Source organism: Schistocerca piceifrons, chromosome 2 (assembly GCF_021461385.2).
Source record: "Schistocerca piceifrons isolate TAMUIC-IGC-003096 chromosome 2, iqSchPice1.1, whole genome shotgun sequence".
In the NCBI taxonomy this organism is placed as follows: Eukaryota; Metazoa; Arthropoda; class Insecta; order Orthoptera; family Acrididae; genus Schistocerca; species Schistocerca piceifrons.
The window spans coordinates 673,840,614-673,857,645 of record NC_060139.1 but is presented as its reverse complement, the minus strand read 5'-3'; the positions used below and the strand labels follow the sequence as shown (position 1 = coordinate 673,857,645).

The window sequence follows — 17,032 nt, the reverse complement described above, 5'->3', positions numbered from 1 at the left end:
TCTGAGTCCACATCTGCTGAGGGGTGGGGGGAGGGTTTTCTACTTACAATCATTTGTCTTGTGGAACCTGCCAGCCACTGTGACCGAGCGGTTCTAGGCGCTTCAGTCCGGAACCTCGCTGCTGCTACGGTCTCAGGTTCGAATCCTGTCTCGGGCATGGATGTGTGTGGTGTCCTTATGTTAGTTAGGTTTAAGTAGTTCTAAGTTTAGGCGACTGATGACCTCAGATGTTAAGACCCTTTGTTCTTAGAGCCATTTGAACCATTTTTTGTGGAAGCTTTTTCTGACTGCGATGTAATCCAGTTGGTGTCTTGCCGTGTCACCAGGCCCTTCTGATTTTGAAAAGTGTGTTGTCTATTACCAGCTGTAATTTTTTGCAGAACTCATTGGCTCGTCTTCCTCTCTCATTTCAACTACCGAGCCCATATCCTTCCGTAACGCTATCTTTACTGCCTACCTGTACGACAACGGTGGAGGTCTCCATGAATATCAGATTATCACGTCCCTTTACATACTGAATTACCCGCTCACTTCATCATCTGCTTATTATGTCGTTTTTAACACCCTGAATCGTATTTGAGAACGTTGGTTCGATGCCGATTCTGATGAAAGTAGTCTTATCACTGAACTGTTCGCAGAAACTCATTCTCTGAACTATTCTCCTTAAATCCTTTTCTGCTGCTGTTGGTATTACCCTCTATTCGTCTGATCAGAAATCTTTCTTTCTGTTTCACTTCGGTGTCCCTCACTATATGTAGGGCTGAGCCTTTGTACTCGTATTTCGGGTTTAAGATTTTCCAGCTTCGCAAATGCATTCAGACTTCTGACATTCCGCGCTAGGATTCGTGGTGGTTAACATTAAGTTGGTTACCCGTGGTCTAGGGGGACCGTCTTTCGTTACCAATCAAGGCGTTCTCAGTCCTAGGCAAGAATCCCGCCACCATCTAAGTTTTGAACAAAAATCATCATCAATGGCGGCCGGAAGACTACGGCATAAGAAGTCACCATCGTTCTGCTAACGGCATTGTCAGAGAAGGCGGAGGAGCGGACAGAGGTTCAGGGCACTTTCTTGCCCTTCGGGTGGGAAAACGACATTACAGATGGAAGAATAAGCAATGAACAAGAGGATGAGGATGCAAAAAGCAAGAGAAACCACCGCATTATAGATACCCACTGTGTGTCCACAGGACGTGTAGTCTGTAACTGAAAAGGTGTCATGATGATATCTCCATTTTCAAAAAATTCCGGACGAGTCTCCCATTCTGATCTCGGAAAGAAGATTGCCAAGGGGGAATACCGAACGAAATATAGCGTTCTACGAGTCGGGGCGTGGAGCGTCATAAGTTTGAACGTGGTAGGGAAAGTAAAATATCTGAAACGGGAAATGCTAAGGTTCAATCTAGATGTAGTGGTGCCAGTATAGTAAAACGGAAAGAAGACAAACATTTCTGGTCAGATTAATATAGTGTAATATCAACACCAGCGTAAACTGGAATAACAGAAGTAGGATTCGTTATGATTAGGAAAGTAGGGAAAGAGTGAGTTACGGTCAACAGTTCAGTGATAGGGTTGTTCTCATCAGAATCAATAGCAAACCAACACAGACAATAACAGTTTAAGTATACATGCCGATGAAGATGTAGAGAAAGTATATGAGGATATTGAACGAGTAATTGAGTCTGTAAAGGGAGATGAAAATGGAATAGTCATGGGGGATTCGAATGTCGTTGTTGGCTAAGGAGCAGAACAAACGGTTACAGGAGGATATGGTCTTGGTACTGGGAATGATAAAGGAAAAATACTGAGTTCTGCAATAAATTCCAATTAGTAATAGCAAATTCTTATTCAAGAATCACAAGAGGAGGAGATATACGTGCAAAAGGTCAGAAGACACGGGAAGATTTCAGTTAGATTATATCATGGTCAGCTAAAGATTCCAATATCCGATACTGGGGTGTAAGGCGTACACAGGAGCAAATATAGACTCAGATTACAACTTGGTAGTGATGAAGAATAGGCTTAAGATTAAGAGATTAGTCAGAAAAATCAGTGAAGAAAGAAGTGGACTACGGATGTGCTAAGAAACGAGGGGATACGCTTGAAGTTCTCTGTGGCTGTAGATACTGCGGTAAGAAACAGTTAAGTAGGTAGTTCAGTTGAAAGGGAGTAGACGTCTCTAAAAAAGGGTAATCATAGAAGTTAGAAAGTGAAACATAGATACGAAGTAAGTAAATGCCAAGAAACCCTGGGCAACGGAAGAAATACTTCAGCTACTCTGTGAAAGAAGGAAGTATAAAAATGTTCAGAGGACTACAGAATCAATTACTAATAAAATAAATAGGAAGCTGAGGCGAAATGGGTGCAGGGAAAAAAGTGAAGAAATCGAAAAGAAATTATCGTCGGAATGACTGACTTAGCATGTAGAAAAGTCAAAACAACCTTCTGTGAAATTAAAAGCAAGGCTGGTGACATTAAATGTCCAGTGGAAACTCCACTGTTAAATGCAGAGGAGAGGTTGAACGGGTTGAAACCCTCCATAAGGATTGCCCTTTTTGAGAGACGTCCACTCCCCTTCAACTGAACTGCCTACTTAACTGTTTCTTACGGCAGTATCTGCAGCCACAGTTTCTCAATACATCCGTATTCCACTTTTTTTCTTCACTGATTTTTCTGACTAATCTCTTAAACTTAAGCCTACTCTTCATCACTGTTAAGTTGTAATCTGAGTCTATATTTGCTCCTGTGTACGCCTTACCCTCCAGTATCGGATATTGGAATCTTTGGCTGACCATGGTATAATCTAAATGAAATCTTCCCGTGTCTTTTGACCTTTTTCATGTCTGATGACGTGACAGAAGAAGAAACAGGAACCGATATAGAAGAGATAGGAGGTCCACTATTAGAATCAGAATTTCATTGGAAGACTTATGATCGAATAAGGCAGGAGGGATGGATAACATTCCGTCGGAATTTCTGAAATCACTGGCGGAAGTGGCAAACAAACGTTTATTCGCCTAGCTGTGTAGAATGTATAAGACTGGCAGTGTACCATCTGACTTTCGGAAAAATATCTTCCGCACAATTCCGAAGATTGCAAGTGCCGACTAGCGCGAGCATTATCACAGAATCAGCTTAAGAACTCGTGCATCCAAGTTGCTGACAATAAGACTATACAGAAGAATGGAAAATTGAGGATGTGTTAGATAACGATCAGTTTGGCTTTAGGAAAGGTAAAGGCTCCAGGGAGGTAATTCTGACGTTACGACTGATGGTGGTAACAAGGCTGAAGAAAAATCAAGACACGTTCTCAGGATTTGTCGACCTGGAAAAAACATTCAACAGTGTCAAGTGGCGCTAAATCATAGGAACTCTGAGAAGAACAGAGGTAAGTTTCAGGGAAAGACGGGTAATGTACAATAAGAGCGTGAGACGAAGAACGAAGTGCTCGGATTAAAGAGGGTGTAAGACAGGGGTGCAGTGATTCGCTTCTACTCTTCAATCTATCCATCAAAAAAGAAATTACGGAAACAAAAGAAAGGTTCAAGAATGGAATTACAATTCAAGGTGAGTGGATATCAATAGCAAGATTCGCTGATGACATTGCTATCCTCAGTGAAAGTGAAGAAGAATTGCAGGATCTGCTGAATGGAATGGACTGTCTAATGAGTACAAAATATGCATTGAGAGTAAATGGAAGAAAGCCGAAAGTAAACGAGAAGTATCAGAAATGAGAATAGCGATTAACGTATCATGATTAATGATCGAGAAGTAGATGAAGTTAAGGAATTCTGCTACATAGTAAAAAAATCCATGACGTTCGGAGCAAAGAGAACATAGAAAGCAGACTAACACTGGAAAAAAAGGGTATTCCTTTCCAGGAGAAGTCTATTGGTATGAAACACAGACCTTAATTTGGGAATGAAATTTCTGAAAATATACGTTTAGATTACAGCACTGTACGGTAGTGAACATTGACGGGATTGTAAGAAATACAGTAAAGAAGAGAATCGAAGCGTTTGAGGTGTGGTGTTACAGATTAAAGTTGAAAATCAGTTGGATTCATAAGGTAAGGAATGAGGAGGTTCTCCGGAGAATCGACGAGGAATGGAATATACGGGGAAGTCTGACAAGAAGAAAGGACAGGAGGGTAGGACATCTGTGAAGACATCAAGGAATGGCTTCAGTAGTACTAGAAGGAACTGTAGAGAGTAAAAACTGTAGATGAAGGTAGAGATTGGAATACGTCCAGAAAATAACTGAGGACATAGGTTGCAAGTGCTGCTCTCAGATGAAGAGGTTGGCCCAGGGGAGGAATTCGTGGCTGGCCGCATCAAAATAAAACCAGTCAGAAGACTGACGACCCCCTTCCCCCGAAAAAAAATCCATGACCATACACTTACACTTACTGGTCCCTTAGGAATTCACACACATTTCAACATTTTTGAATACATGGAGAACACTGACAAGAAGAAGGGACAGAGTGATAACACATCTATTAAGACATCAGAGAATAACTTCAGTGGTACTAGAGGAAACAGTAGAGAGTAATAACTGTAGAGGAGCTTAGAGATTAGAATACAACAAGCAAAAAACGGTTTACGTAAGCCGACGCTTTTCAGTCGCTGGCTACGTGTCCCATGGATACACACTATCATTAATACAGTTGTGTACACTGCATTCTGCGTCACCATGCAGGTAATTATCAGCGATTCTTTCAGCCTTCTACGGGCGGTTTCCCATCCTGAGGTCCAGAGGGCGCCATGAATCTATGACCTCTCTTCCGCCCTCTGCCGATGTCGGAAGTCTTCAGCTGCCAATGCTGATAATTTTTTATTTAAAATATGACAATGACTGCGATAGAATACGGGACCCAGACGTTTCGAAGAGTAATCAGAGACGCTATGCCTAGGCCATGGTGAATACGAAACTATGGATTCCGTGTTATCATTCAAAAATAAAATTCCGGCAACAGTGGCAGTTGTTACCCGCTATTATTTACTTACATTAATTCTACTTTCCCGCCGTTCGGTAGGTTCCTCCTGAGACGAATGAGGAATCACCGTACCGCCGATATGGGTCGCAAACAGGGAAATTCACTGAAATAAGTGACCCTGACGAATGGCAGATTGTTGAAGCTCATAGTCTGGAAACGAGCATGTCGGAAACGGTGAAGCTTGTCGCCTGTCTGCGTGCTACTGTCGTGAGTATTTATGGCAAGTGGTTAGAGGACTGTGAAACCGCAAGTAGGCAACAAGATGTTGGTCGAGCACGCCTTATCACAGAAAGTGGCTTTCACACTTTGTAAACTAACGCAGACAGCGCTCTGTGTCACATCTGACGGTGGTACACGACTCTGCGGGTAGAAGTGTTTCAGGGCACATTGTTCAGCTCCGCAGCTGACAACCTCTACGTACTGCCATGTTGAGCCAACGACATCATCAGCTACGTTTAGGTGGATGCTCCATCACCAACAATAGGACGTGGATCAATGGAAAAGTGCCGGCTGAACAGATATACTAATGGCCATTAAAACTGCTACATCAAGAAGAAATGCAGATGATAAACGGATATTCATTGGACAAATATATTATACTAGACCTGACATGTGATTACATTTTCACGCAATTTGGGTGCATAGATCCTGAGAAATCAGTATCCAGAACAACCACCTCTGGCCGTAATAACGGCCTTGATACGCCTGGGCATTCAGTCAAACAGAGCTTGGATGGCGTGTACAGGTACGGCTGCCCATGCAGCTTCAACACGATACCACAGTTCATCAAGAGTAGTGACTGGCATATTGTGACGAGCCAGTTGCTCGGCCACCATTGACCAGACGTTTTCAATTGGTGAGAGATCTCGACAATATGCTGGCCAGGGCAGCAGTCGAACATTTTCTGTATCCGGAAAGGCCCGTGCAGGACCTGCAACATGCGGTCGTGCATTATCCTGCTGAAATGTAGGGAGGTCCGTGCAGGAACTGCAACATGCGGTCGTGCATTATCGTGTTGAAATGTAGTTTCGCAGCGATCGAATGGAGGGTAGAGCCACGGGTCGTAACACATCTGAAATGCAACGTCCACTGTTCAAAGTGCCGTCAATGCGAAGAAGAGGTGACCGAACGTGTAACCAATGGCACCCCATACCATCACGCCGGGTGATACGCCAGTATGACGATGACGAATACACGCTTCTAATGTGAGTTCACCGCGATGTCACCAAGTACGGATGCGACCATCATGATACTCTAAACAGAACCTGGATTCATCCGAAAAAATGACGTTTTGCCATTCGTGCACCCAGGTTCGTCGTTGAGTACACCATAGCAGGCGCTACTGTGTGTGATGCAGCATCAAGGGTAACCGCAGCCATGGTCTCCGAGCTGGTAGTCCATGCTGCTGCAAACATCGTCGAACTGTTCGTGCTGATGGTTGTTGTCTTGCAAACGTCCCCATGTGTTGACTCAGGGGTCGAGACGTGGCTGCACGATCCGTTACAGCCATGCGGATAAGATGCCTGTCATCTCGACTGCTAGTGATACGAGGCCGTTGGGATCCAGCACTGCGTTGCGTATTACCCTCCTGAATCATTGGATCTCGACCAACGCGAGCAGCAGTGTCGCGATACGATAAACCGCAATCGCGATAGGCTACAATCTGACCTTTATCAAAGTCGGAAACGTGATGGTACGCATTTCTCCTCACGTTGTAGGTGTCGCCACCGGCGCCAACCTTGTGTGAATGCTCTGAAAAGCTAATCATTTGCATATCACAGCATCTTCTTCCTGTCGGTTAAATTTCGCGTCTGTAGCACGTCATCTTCGTGGTGTAGCAGTTTTAATGGCCAGTAGTGTAAATCAAGTTCCTTGTTTCTCCAAGTCTATGGCCGTCACGGCGAACGGCTGCTAAAAAAAATATACAATACGCTGGTGGTCGCAGTATTATGCTATGGGGATCATTTACCTGTGGTTCCATGGCACCTGCGGTAGTGTTTTGGCTGACCACCTGCATCCCTTCATGCTCGATATTTTCAAGGCAGATGCGTGACCTGTGCATAGGGATCTAGTACCAACACGCTACAAAATAGGTGACCAAGTTTTGGCACATGAGTGTGTATAGCCGATGGTCGGCTAAGTTTTCTAATGATACACAGCAACGATGTCCTACTTTCTCCTTAAACTAACATTAGTTCTAAAAGTATCTTTTGCTGTTAGTTTTTCATTTCCCAATATAATTCCCTCTACATCGTCTGAGTTAGTACTACTAATTTCCAAAACAAGGGCAGTGGAATACAGCTGGTTTATATCAAGTAAAGGTGAGGGATTTAGATGGTAAATGAGACACTCAAAGTAGGAGGTGAGTTTAGATATTTGGGCAGCAGAATAACTCATGATGGCTGAAGCAGAGAGAATGTAAAATGCATCCTGGCATTGGCACGAAAACATCCCTAAAAACGAGAACTGTTTTGGAATGGAATATACATTTAAATGATAGGCATTTTAAGTTTACCCATCTACGTAAGTGAAACATGAACGACAAACGGTTTAGACACGAAGAAAAGACATTTTCAGATATGATGCTGTATAAGTGTGTTGAATATCAGATTGACAGATGGGAAAAAATGTCACAATTGATAAAACATCCTGAAGCATCGATGAATCCTAAATTTCTTAATGGAGATAAGTGTGCAGAGTAAGTATGGTAGAGAGAGACTAAGTTTCAGTAAGTGAATTCAAATAGTAGTTATCTAGAGAAGATGAGACTTGCACAGCGTACACTAGCGGAAATCGCTGCATTAAATCAGGTTTTGTGCTGATGATCACAACAAAAAAGCGAACAAGATCGTTGGAGGCTTTGGCAACGGTTGTTCTCGTCTGCAGGTTTTCAGATCCGGCAGGTATTGAGGAAGGAACGTAGACAGACAATGATAGTAGAGATGCTACGTCAGAGGATCCATAGGGACAAATTTACACTACTGGTCATTAAAATTGCTACACCACGAAGATGGCGTGCTACAGACGCGAAATTTAACCGACAGGAAGAATATACTGTGATATGCAAATGATTAGTTTTCCAGAGCATTCACACAAGGTTGGCGCCGGTGGCGAAACATACAATGTGCTGACATGAGGAAAGTTTTCAACCGCTTCCTCATACACAAACAGCAGCTGATCGGCGTTGCCTGGTGAAACGTTATTGTGATGCCTCGTGTAACGAGGAGAAATGTGTACCATCAAGTTTCCGACTTTGATAAAGGTCGGATTGTAGCCTATCGCGATTGCGGTTTATCGTACCGCGACATTGCTGCTCGCGTTGGTCGAGATCCAATGACTGTTAGCAGAATATGGAATCGGCGGGTTCAGGAGGGTAGTACGGAACGCCGTGCTGGATCCCAACGGCCTCGTATCACTAGCAGTCGAGATGACAGGCATCTTATCCGCATGGACGCAACCATCTGCACGAACAATTCGACGACGTTTGCAGCAGCATGGACTATCAGCTCGGAGACCATGGCTGCGGTTACCCTCGACGCTGCATCACAGACAGGAGCACCTGCGATGGTGAGCTCAACGACGAACCTGGGTGCACGAATGGCAAAACGTCATTTTTTCGGATGAATCAAGGTTTTTTTTACAGCGACTTGATCGTCGCATCCGTGTTTGGTAACATCGCAGTGCACGCACAATGGAAGAGTGTATTGGTCATCGGCATACTGGCGTATCACCTGGCGTGATGGTATGGGGTGCCATTGGTTACACGTCTCGGTCACCTCTTCTTCGCATTGACGGCACTTTGAACGGTGGACGTTACATTTCAAATGTATTACGACCCGTGGCTCTACCCTTTATTCGATCCCTGGGAAGCCCTACATTTCAGCAGGATAATGCACGACCGCATGTTGCAGGTTCTGTACGGGCATTTCTGCATACAGGAAATGTTCGACTGCTGCCCTGGCCTGCACATTCTCCAGATCTCTCACCAATTGAAAACGTCCGGTCAATGGTGGCCGAGCAACTGGCTCATCACAATACGCCAGTCACTACTCTTGATGAACTGTGGTATCATGTTGAAGCTGCGTGGGCAGCTGTATCTGTACACGCCATCCAAGCTCTGTTTGACTGAATGCCCAGGCGTATCAAGGCCGGTATTACGGCCAGAGGTGGTTGTTCTGGATACTGATTTCTCAGGCTCTATGCACCCAAATTGCGTGAAAATGTGATTTCATGTCAGTTCTAGTATAATATATTTGTCCAATGAATACCCGTTTATCATCTTCAGTTCTTCATGGTGTAGCAATTTTAATGGCCAGTAGTGTAAGACTACATTACTGACAGCAGACCTCACACACGAAAGCAAGCCTCCCATTTCGAACAAGGGTCATTTGGAATAAAATAATTTTGGACATTAGGCTGCGTCTTTACGAAACACCAAAGCATTTAAGTTGCCGAAGTTTCGACCGACTTGCTGTGGTGCTCTTCAGGGCAGTTAATTGCTGGATAAAGGTGAACCTCACCAACAAAATGTTGTTAACTGTTCTGAAAAGGACAACAGAAATTCGGCCGAAACGTTGACAATTTTCTTGATGTAGTGTTTCATAAAGGCATCCCCTCATACTCAAAATTACTTTATTCAAAATCCAAGTGGGAAGTTCCATGCTAGATCACACGAGGATCCGACAGGAGCCCACTTAATTCTTTTGTCTTAAGGCCAGTAAGAAGCTGATACGATATATGCCACATCTCTCGAAGAGTTAACAGGAGTCCAATGAATGCTTCCAACATCTAGGAAATATACTTGTTTGATAAGAAGGGTAGCATTCATTGCGATATTAATATGGACAATTGTGAGGCTTGTGTACTCCATGGACCACTATTACTTCTGAGGCCACTGGTTCAGAGCTGCTCCTAAAAACCAATTTAAACCACAAGAGAATTTTCCTCCGTATCCTTTAATCTCATCGTATTTAACGAGTCTTATATTTACTTATCGCGGTACCAAAAAAAATGGTTCAAATGGCTCTGAGCACTATGGGACTTAATATCTCAGGTCATCAGTTCCCTAGAACTTAGAACTACTTAAACCTAACTAACCTAAGGACATCAGACACATCCATGCCCGAGGCAGGATTCGAACCTGTGACCGTAGCGGTCACGCGGTTCCAGACTGTAGCGCCTAGAACCACTCGGCCACCAGCGGCCGGCTATTGCGGTACCATTGTGGAGGATCTGCACAAGTTGTTGTTGTTGTCAGGAATTCAAGATTTGTGTAGGTAATTCTCGCCACACCCGTCTTGATGAAACTTCTAGAAGTGCAGCAAGTGGTCACTTCTTAGTTACAGGATTACGATGAGCGATGTTAACCCGCGGTTGCTCGCATGTATTGTCGTCGCGCGATAACTCCCACGTTAGATTTTTTATAACAATGAGACTTTGCACCTTTTTTATCTCTTTATCCCAGACAGACACGTTTATACAATAAATCATTGCTTTATTATTACCAAAGCATTATAAATAAGCATAAACATGGTATGGAACATGTAATTTGCTAAACTTAAAAATATTTCAACATGCAAAGATTTCACAAACTTTTTTGATTACAATTACAGCACCTGTGTGAACAGCAGTTCGTAACATTTATAGCAAGTGATGAATTAAGGTTAACCACACTCCTTTTTACTCGTCAGATTCAGATATGGCTTCGTGTGGCATACACTCCCGGCAAATAGTAACACTCGATGCTGTATGTTCTTTACAGATAGGGCTGGAACAATAATGGCAGCGATGCTGTGTGAATCTGTTTTTCATTTTAGAGTAGTTTTTTTCTCTTGATAAATTTTCTTCTTCAGCTGTCGGTAGTTTGCAAATGTGTACAACACCGTTTATTTTCTCCTTCATGCAAAGTGATATTCCCGGAATCGACACGCGTTTGATCATGTGGGCTTTTGTAAGCATCGTACTCAATTCTGTGATGAATCTTCTCTGTGAAATTAAGTAATTTGTGTTTACCTTATATATTATTCGATCATTTATTGCTCCGATGTTCAACACGCTGAAAAACATTGTAAGAGGCCAGTAGTTGCTTATTCTTGAAACATAATACTCTGATTTGATGCGGTCGACAACACATACACCTCCTTTTGTGAGACTGTAATATGTAATGACTTCAGGTTTGTTCGTTTCGCCACTGTCAGCGTCTATAGCATCGTCACTGTGCATGGTGGATAACCTTAGAACACTCTTTTTCTGTTTCGTTTTTGGGACGTGTGAGCAAATGAAGCAGTTGTTGCTTCGTTTTTTCTCCAAATGCGAGTATGCTGCTGTTTAGTAGCCTGCACTTTACGTCCAGAAGTTCCAGTGGAATTTCTCTTTTATTCTTCGATAGAGCACCTACTACTGTGAGTCGATTATTGGCGTACATTTTGTTAGCCAATGGTATAGATGTAAAATAATTGTCCCTCGTCACGTTTCTGCCTGTTTTGTCAATCGGTCGAATCAATCGTAACACCACATTCTCTGCATCATTGGGTACTTGATATGTCCCAGTAGGCCCTTTACCTGCATATACTGCCATATTTAGCGCATAAAACGTTCTGGCACCACAGAGCGCATATACCTTGAAGTTATATTTTGCAGGCTTGTTCGCTATATACTGCCTGAATTTGCAACGTCCACGGAATGGTTCTAACATCTCGTCTATCGTTGTCAATGCACCGGGACTATAGCTCTTCTTGCAAAAATCCACAAATTCGTCAAATACTTCTCTAATAAGTGCCAGATTATCTGTTTCCTTTCTCTGAGCTCTCGTAGGTATGTCGTCAAAACGTATAGCTTGGAGAATTGTGTGGAACCTTCGTTTGCTCATCGATGCAATAAAGAAATCCGGTGCAGTCCCATGAGTGACCCATACCTCATCAGTATTGAGATGCCGTGCCTTTTTCACTCCTGTGAGATATAATACACCAAAGAAAGCAGTTAACTCTTCAAAATCTGTTCGTGGGCAGTCTAGAGCACTTCGTGAATAAGATGCTGCCGTTTTGTCAAGTTCTTGATTTGTGTATTCCACAATGCGATTAATTACACTATCTGGAAAAAATAATTTCCAGCATTCCAAAATTGTTTTAGAATTTTTTGTAACACTCTTCACACCTGGTAACTGTGTTGCAGTATTCTGACAGGCAGTTTTCGCTGGAGGAGCCTGTTGCTTCAACCATTCTCTCATTCCATCCTTACCAGGAAAGGTTTTACGATCTGTATAGCGAATGTTCAAATGTTCAAATGTTTGTGAATTCCTAAGGGACCGAATTGCCAAGGTCATCGGTCCCTAGACTTACACACTACTTAAACTAACTTGAACTGACTTATCCTAAGAACAACACACACACCCATGCCCGAGGGAGGACTCGAACCTCCGGCGGGAGGGGCCGCACAGACCGTGACATGGCGCCTCAAACCGCGCGGCATCATCATATTGAGAAGCAGCTGTATCAAAAGTATCAGATTTGCTGTCTGATTGATCTGTTGGGTATTCATCTCTTCTTGCTCAGAGGGTGTGTCAGTATCTGATGACAGGCACTCTATGTAAATATATTCGTCTAGTTTTTCATCTAGCCACATCAATATCTATCTGTTCCTCTGACATGACTTCTTCCCTGAAAAGTTTTATGTCTTTTCATATCCGACAGAGAATTTCATGTACTCTGTATAAACAATTGCTTCATTCAATTCGTAAAACCCAATAACAATACTTACTTTTCTTATAAAAGACGTAATACACACTGAACACTTTCAGGAGAAAACAAACGAGGACAGCTGCATGTTACAAGTACAAGAAACAGATTAAAAGTGAAGCAAGGAGGTATTCCATCAAAGGAGAAGTAATTGTTACGTAAAGGCTCCCGTGTTAGAAAAAAATCTAACACTGCGCACCACTGCAAAAAATGGTTCAAATGGCCCTGAGCACTATGGGACTCAACTTCTGAGGTCATTAGTCCCCTAGAACTTAGAACTAGTTAAACCTAACTAACCTAAGGACATCACAAACATCCATGCCCGAGGCAGGATTCGAACCTGCGACCGTAGCGGTCCTGCGGTTCCGTACTGCAGCGCCTTTAACCGCACGGTCACTTCGGCCGGCGCACCACTGCAAATAATGACACAACTAGGAAACTATTGTCGAGTCACAGATTAACTGAAGCACGGGATACGAAAGAAAGCATTTCTAGATCATCAGTTCATTAGCCTTGAAATGTGCTGGAATATTTAATTAAAAACGTAGATGTTAGATTTTTTCAAACAACGCGAGTGATGGCGGGTTAATACTGTGTATTTCTGCACGTTTATGAAATTCAAATTACGATGGTGCATACAAGCTGGATTGTCTACCGTCTACACACGATGTATTAACAAGTGGAGAAAACCGAATATCTGCCATTTGACGAGCCGAAAAGCGTATTATATTCCTACAACAGTTGCAGGAGCACTGCCGTCATATAAGCCAAAAACATAGGCAATGTTAGCACTTCTGCACGACTGAAACTACGTCTTAAATTTAGGAACCACTTGTAAAACCAACGTTAACTGTTGCATAAATCTGATGCACCGGCAAACGTTCACATTCGGCGTAATAACGCAAATCAGATAGTTGACGCGAGTTTATGGAAGGAAAGGATTCCGCAACGTAAATGTGAAGGGCAGAGAGGAAAAACGTGCTGGACAGAAACAGTTAGTCAATAAAAAGAAAACAAAAATGGGGTTGCATACAATCTATCACAGAAACTTTTCAGAACAGAGTATATGTCTGTACAGACTTCTTTATTTCGGATGACCGCTCGTTTAATATTAAACCTTTCCTCATGAGAAACATTGTATACACAGAAAGCATTGCGTGGAAGCAAAGAATCTCATCACAACGGACGGATATGCCGCACACAAAAGTTTTTAATTAGTTTCCGTGAAAATTGAGTAGACCAAATGAAATATCGGCTGCTGCTACGGCTGCTACAAAGAGACACTCCTGATTTGGTGCGTTCCACAAAATATGTACGTAGTGGATGAAATGCAATATACTGTTTAAGCGTCAAATTCGGAGAGAGTAAATGTTAACAGCTCTGAGATTTCGTGGGTAGGGCCTTAACGCTATGACGTGAACGGCCTGTTGGCTTTCATTGATGGAATGCGGGATTGAAATTATTTCTTACATTCCTGAGAAAAGCCTGTTTACTTACTTCTCTTTGTTTAGCCTTCAGGTTTCCTTCAACATTAAATTATAGAAGTAATGTACGGCCAGAGTGTGACTAAAACGGTGCTAAAGCTTTTTATAAATATAACATGAATGTTTCCTTACTAAGTAATCATTTATCACAATTGTCCAGTCTGTTCTATGTCTAATCAGTATCTCACTAGATCGGTGGCGGGTGCTCTGTAATACTGATGTGATACACAAAAAGCTGCTCTTACTCACATTGGGTCTGGTCAGTAGATGAGCACATGCACTAATAAACAAATCTTTTCTGTTTAGTGCCATGGCTTCACTTGCTAATACAGTCAGTAGACAATACGTACTCACACCTATACCAGTACTCAAACAAAAATATGAATACAGAAGAATAAATTACAATAATAATATTTACTTGAGTAAATTAAATAGTGTGTGTTAATTAGCGGACGGTGTCTGTGTTTACCGAAACTACGAAACATCGGTGGCAACATGAGAATTCCCTAACATGTAGTTTCAACGTTTACTCGCTTACTGATCTTCTAAAATTTTCGTAAATAACCTAAGCGTAACTGACTGTAAACACTCAAAAGCAGTATGTCAGATATCTATGAGAGATGTTAGTATTGCTGTATACACAATGATAGATATGCCGAATACTGATGTTTGAATTTATTCCTTGCAGTTCTTCGAATGTAAACGAATTTCATATTTCTTAATTTTCAAGATTGTCCTATCTTAATTAAATCACTAATGGCACTTAACTGACGAAGATTGCTTCGTATTATGTTGTTGTGACAATTGCGACATTTCCAAGGATGTATTTCTGCAAACATCCTTCCTGAGATCGTCGTTGCTGCCGGAGGTGGATGGTGGGTGCCGTGATATCAGATCCTGTCGATACCGCTGCACCAAGATGCTTCTGCTTCAGATTTTGTAAATTCGCAAATAAATACTTTTCTCTAGCTTACAACTCCAGTCAGCGACCAGTAATGTCCGTAAAAAGCTGCTGGACGGGATTGAATTGTGGTATACGGATAGAACGCAAACTTTTCACAGCAACTATACAGTCACGCAGTAGCTATATTTGATAAGAAAAGTGCACATTTACTTAGAGTCTGCACAAACACGTCATGCACATACAAGAAATTAAACTGATCCAGATTATCTCACAAATACAAGTCCAAGTGACATTCGTCATTCATCGAAATACGGTCCGTATTTTTGCCGCAACTCGTTTTCATTCCACAGTGCAAATAAGTCTCCCACTGCACTAAACAATACACTTGACGTTAATCCACTGTCTGTAACACATTGTCCGTTCATCTGCTGCTTATCAGATTCAAATTAAAGTCCACTTAAATATTCCATTCTTCAAAACGGGCCGCGTCTCCCCTCCGCCATTTAACGATTATTGGCTCTTCCTCTCCTTTCTCCTTGTCTTGAAAATTTCACCGGAACATTAATTACGCTTTTGTACCATCGATAGACCCGCTTCCCTTGTTTCTTGATCTGATTTCACGTTTGAATAATTCATAAACTAGATGTTCAATTACAAACTCGCCAGTATGTTCTGCCAAGACACCATTACTCAGTCTCTGACATTTCCTGACCACGGCTTCGCTTTAACTCCTCCTTATTACGGCACTTCTTTATCCGTCTTATAAAGAATAATATTCTAAACCTATGTCAAAATAGTTCTTCTTTCCGCAACAGACAAACTGTTTCTGCCTCAACGTACTTCCATGACTCTCACAATCTTTCCACACATTTCTTTTATTCATTCTTGCTCCTTATTACGGCACTTCTTTATCCGTCTTATAAAGAATAATATTCTAAACCTATGTCAAAATAGTTCTTCTTTCCGCAACAGACAAACTGTTTCTGCCTCAACGTACTTCCATGACTCTCACAATCTTTCCACACATTTCTTTTATTCATTCTTGAACGAGATAGATATAAACACAGATGATAATTAAAGCCTGCCGGACATAGTACTCAATTAATATTATACAAAAACACAGCCGGCGGGGGTGGCCGAGCGGTTCTAGACGCTACACTATGGAACCGCGCGACCGCTCCGGTCGCAGGTTCGATTCCTGCCTCGGGTATGGATGTGTGTGCTGTCCATAGGTTGGTTAGGTTTAAGTAGTTCTACGTTCTAGGGGACTGATGACCTTAGAAGTTGAGTCCCATAGTGCTCAGAGCCATATTTGAACAAAAACACAACAAATGTTGCACATTTACGGATAAGATTGCTTACAAACAAAAAGAAAATTCCAGAATGAGATTTTCACTCTGCAGCGGAGTGTGCGCTGATATGAAACTTCCTGGCGGATTAAAACTGTGTGCCCGACCGAGACTCGAACTCGGGACCTTTGCCTTTCGCGGGCAAGTGCTCTACCAACTGAGCTACCGAAGCACGACTCACGCCTGGTACTCACAGCCTTACTTCTGCCAGTACCTCGTCGTGCTCCGGTAGCTCAGTTGGTAGAGCACTTGCCCACGAAAGGCAAAGGTCCCGAGTTCGAGTCTCGGTCGGGCACACAGTTTTAATCTGCCAGGAAGTTTCATATCAGCGCACACTCCGCTGCAGAGTGAAAATCTCATTCTGGAAACATCCCCCAGGCTGTGGCTAAGCCATGTCTCAGCAATATCCTTTCTTTCAGGAGTGCTAGTTCTGCAAGGTTCGCAGGAGAGCTTCTGTAAAGTTTGGAAGGTAGAAGACGAGGTACTGGCAGAAGTAAGGCTGTGAGTACCGGGCGTGAGTCGTGCTTCAGTAGCTCAGTTGGTTGAGCACTTGCCCGCAAAAGGCAAAG

The 17,032-nt window shown here is 42.7% G+C and overlaps 1 non-coding gene across 1 annotated transcript; it reads left to right on the top strand.

Moving 5' to 3' along the window:
* The first annotated feature begins 16,684 nt into the window (after nucleotides 1-16,684).
* Nucleotides 16,685-16,759, top strand: Trnas-cga. The gene has a single exon. It is a non-coding gene; the product is annotated as a tRNA-Ser (tRNA).
* The last annotated feature ends 273 nt before the right edge of the window (nucleotides 16,760-17,032 follow it).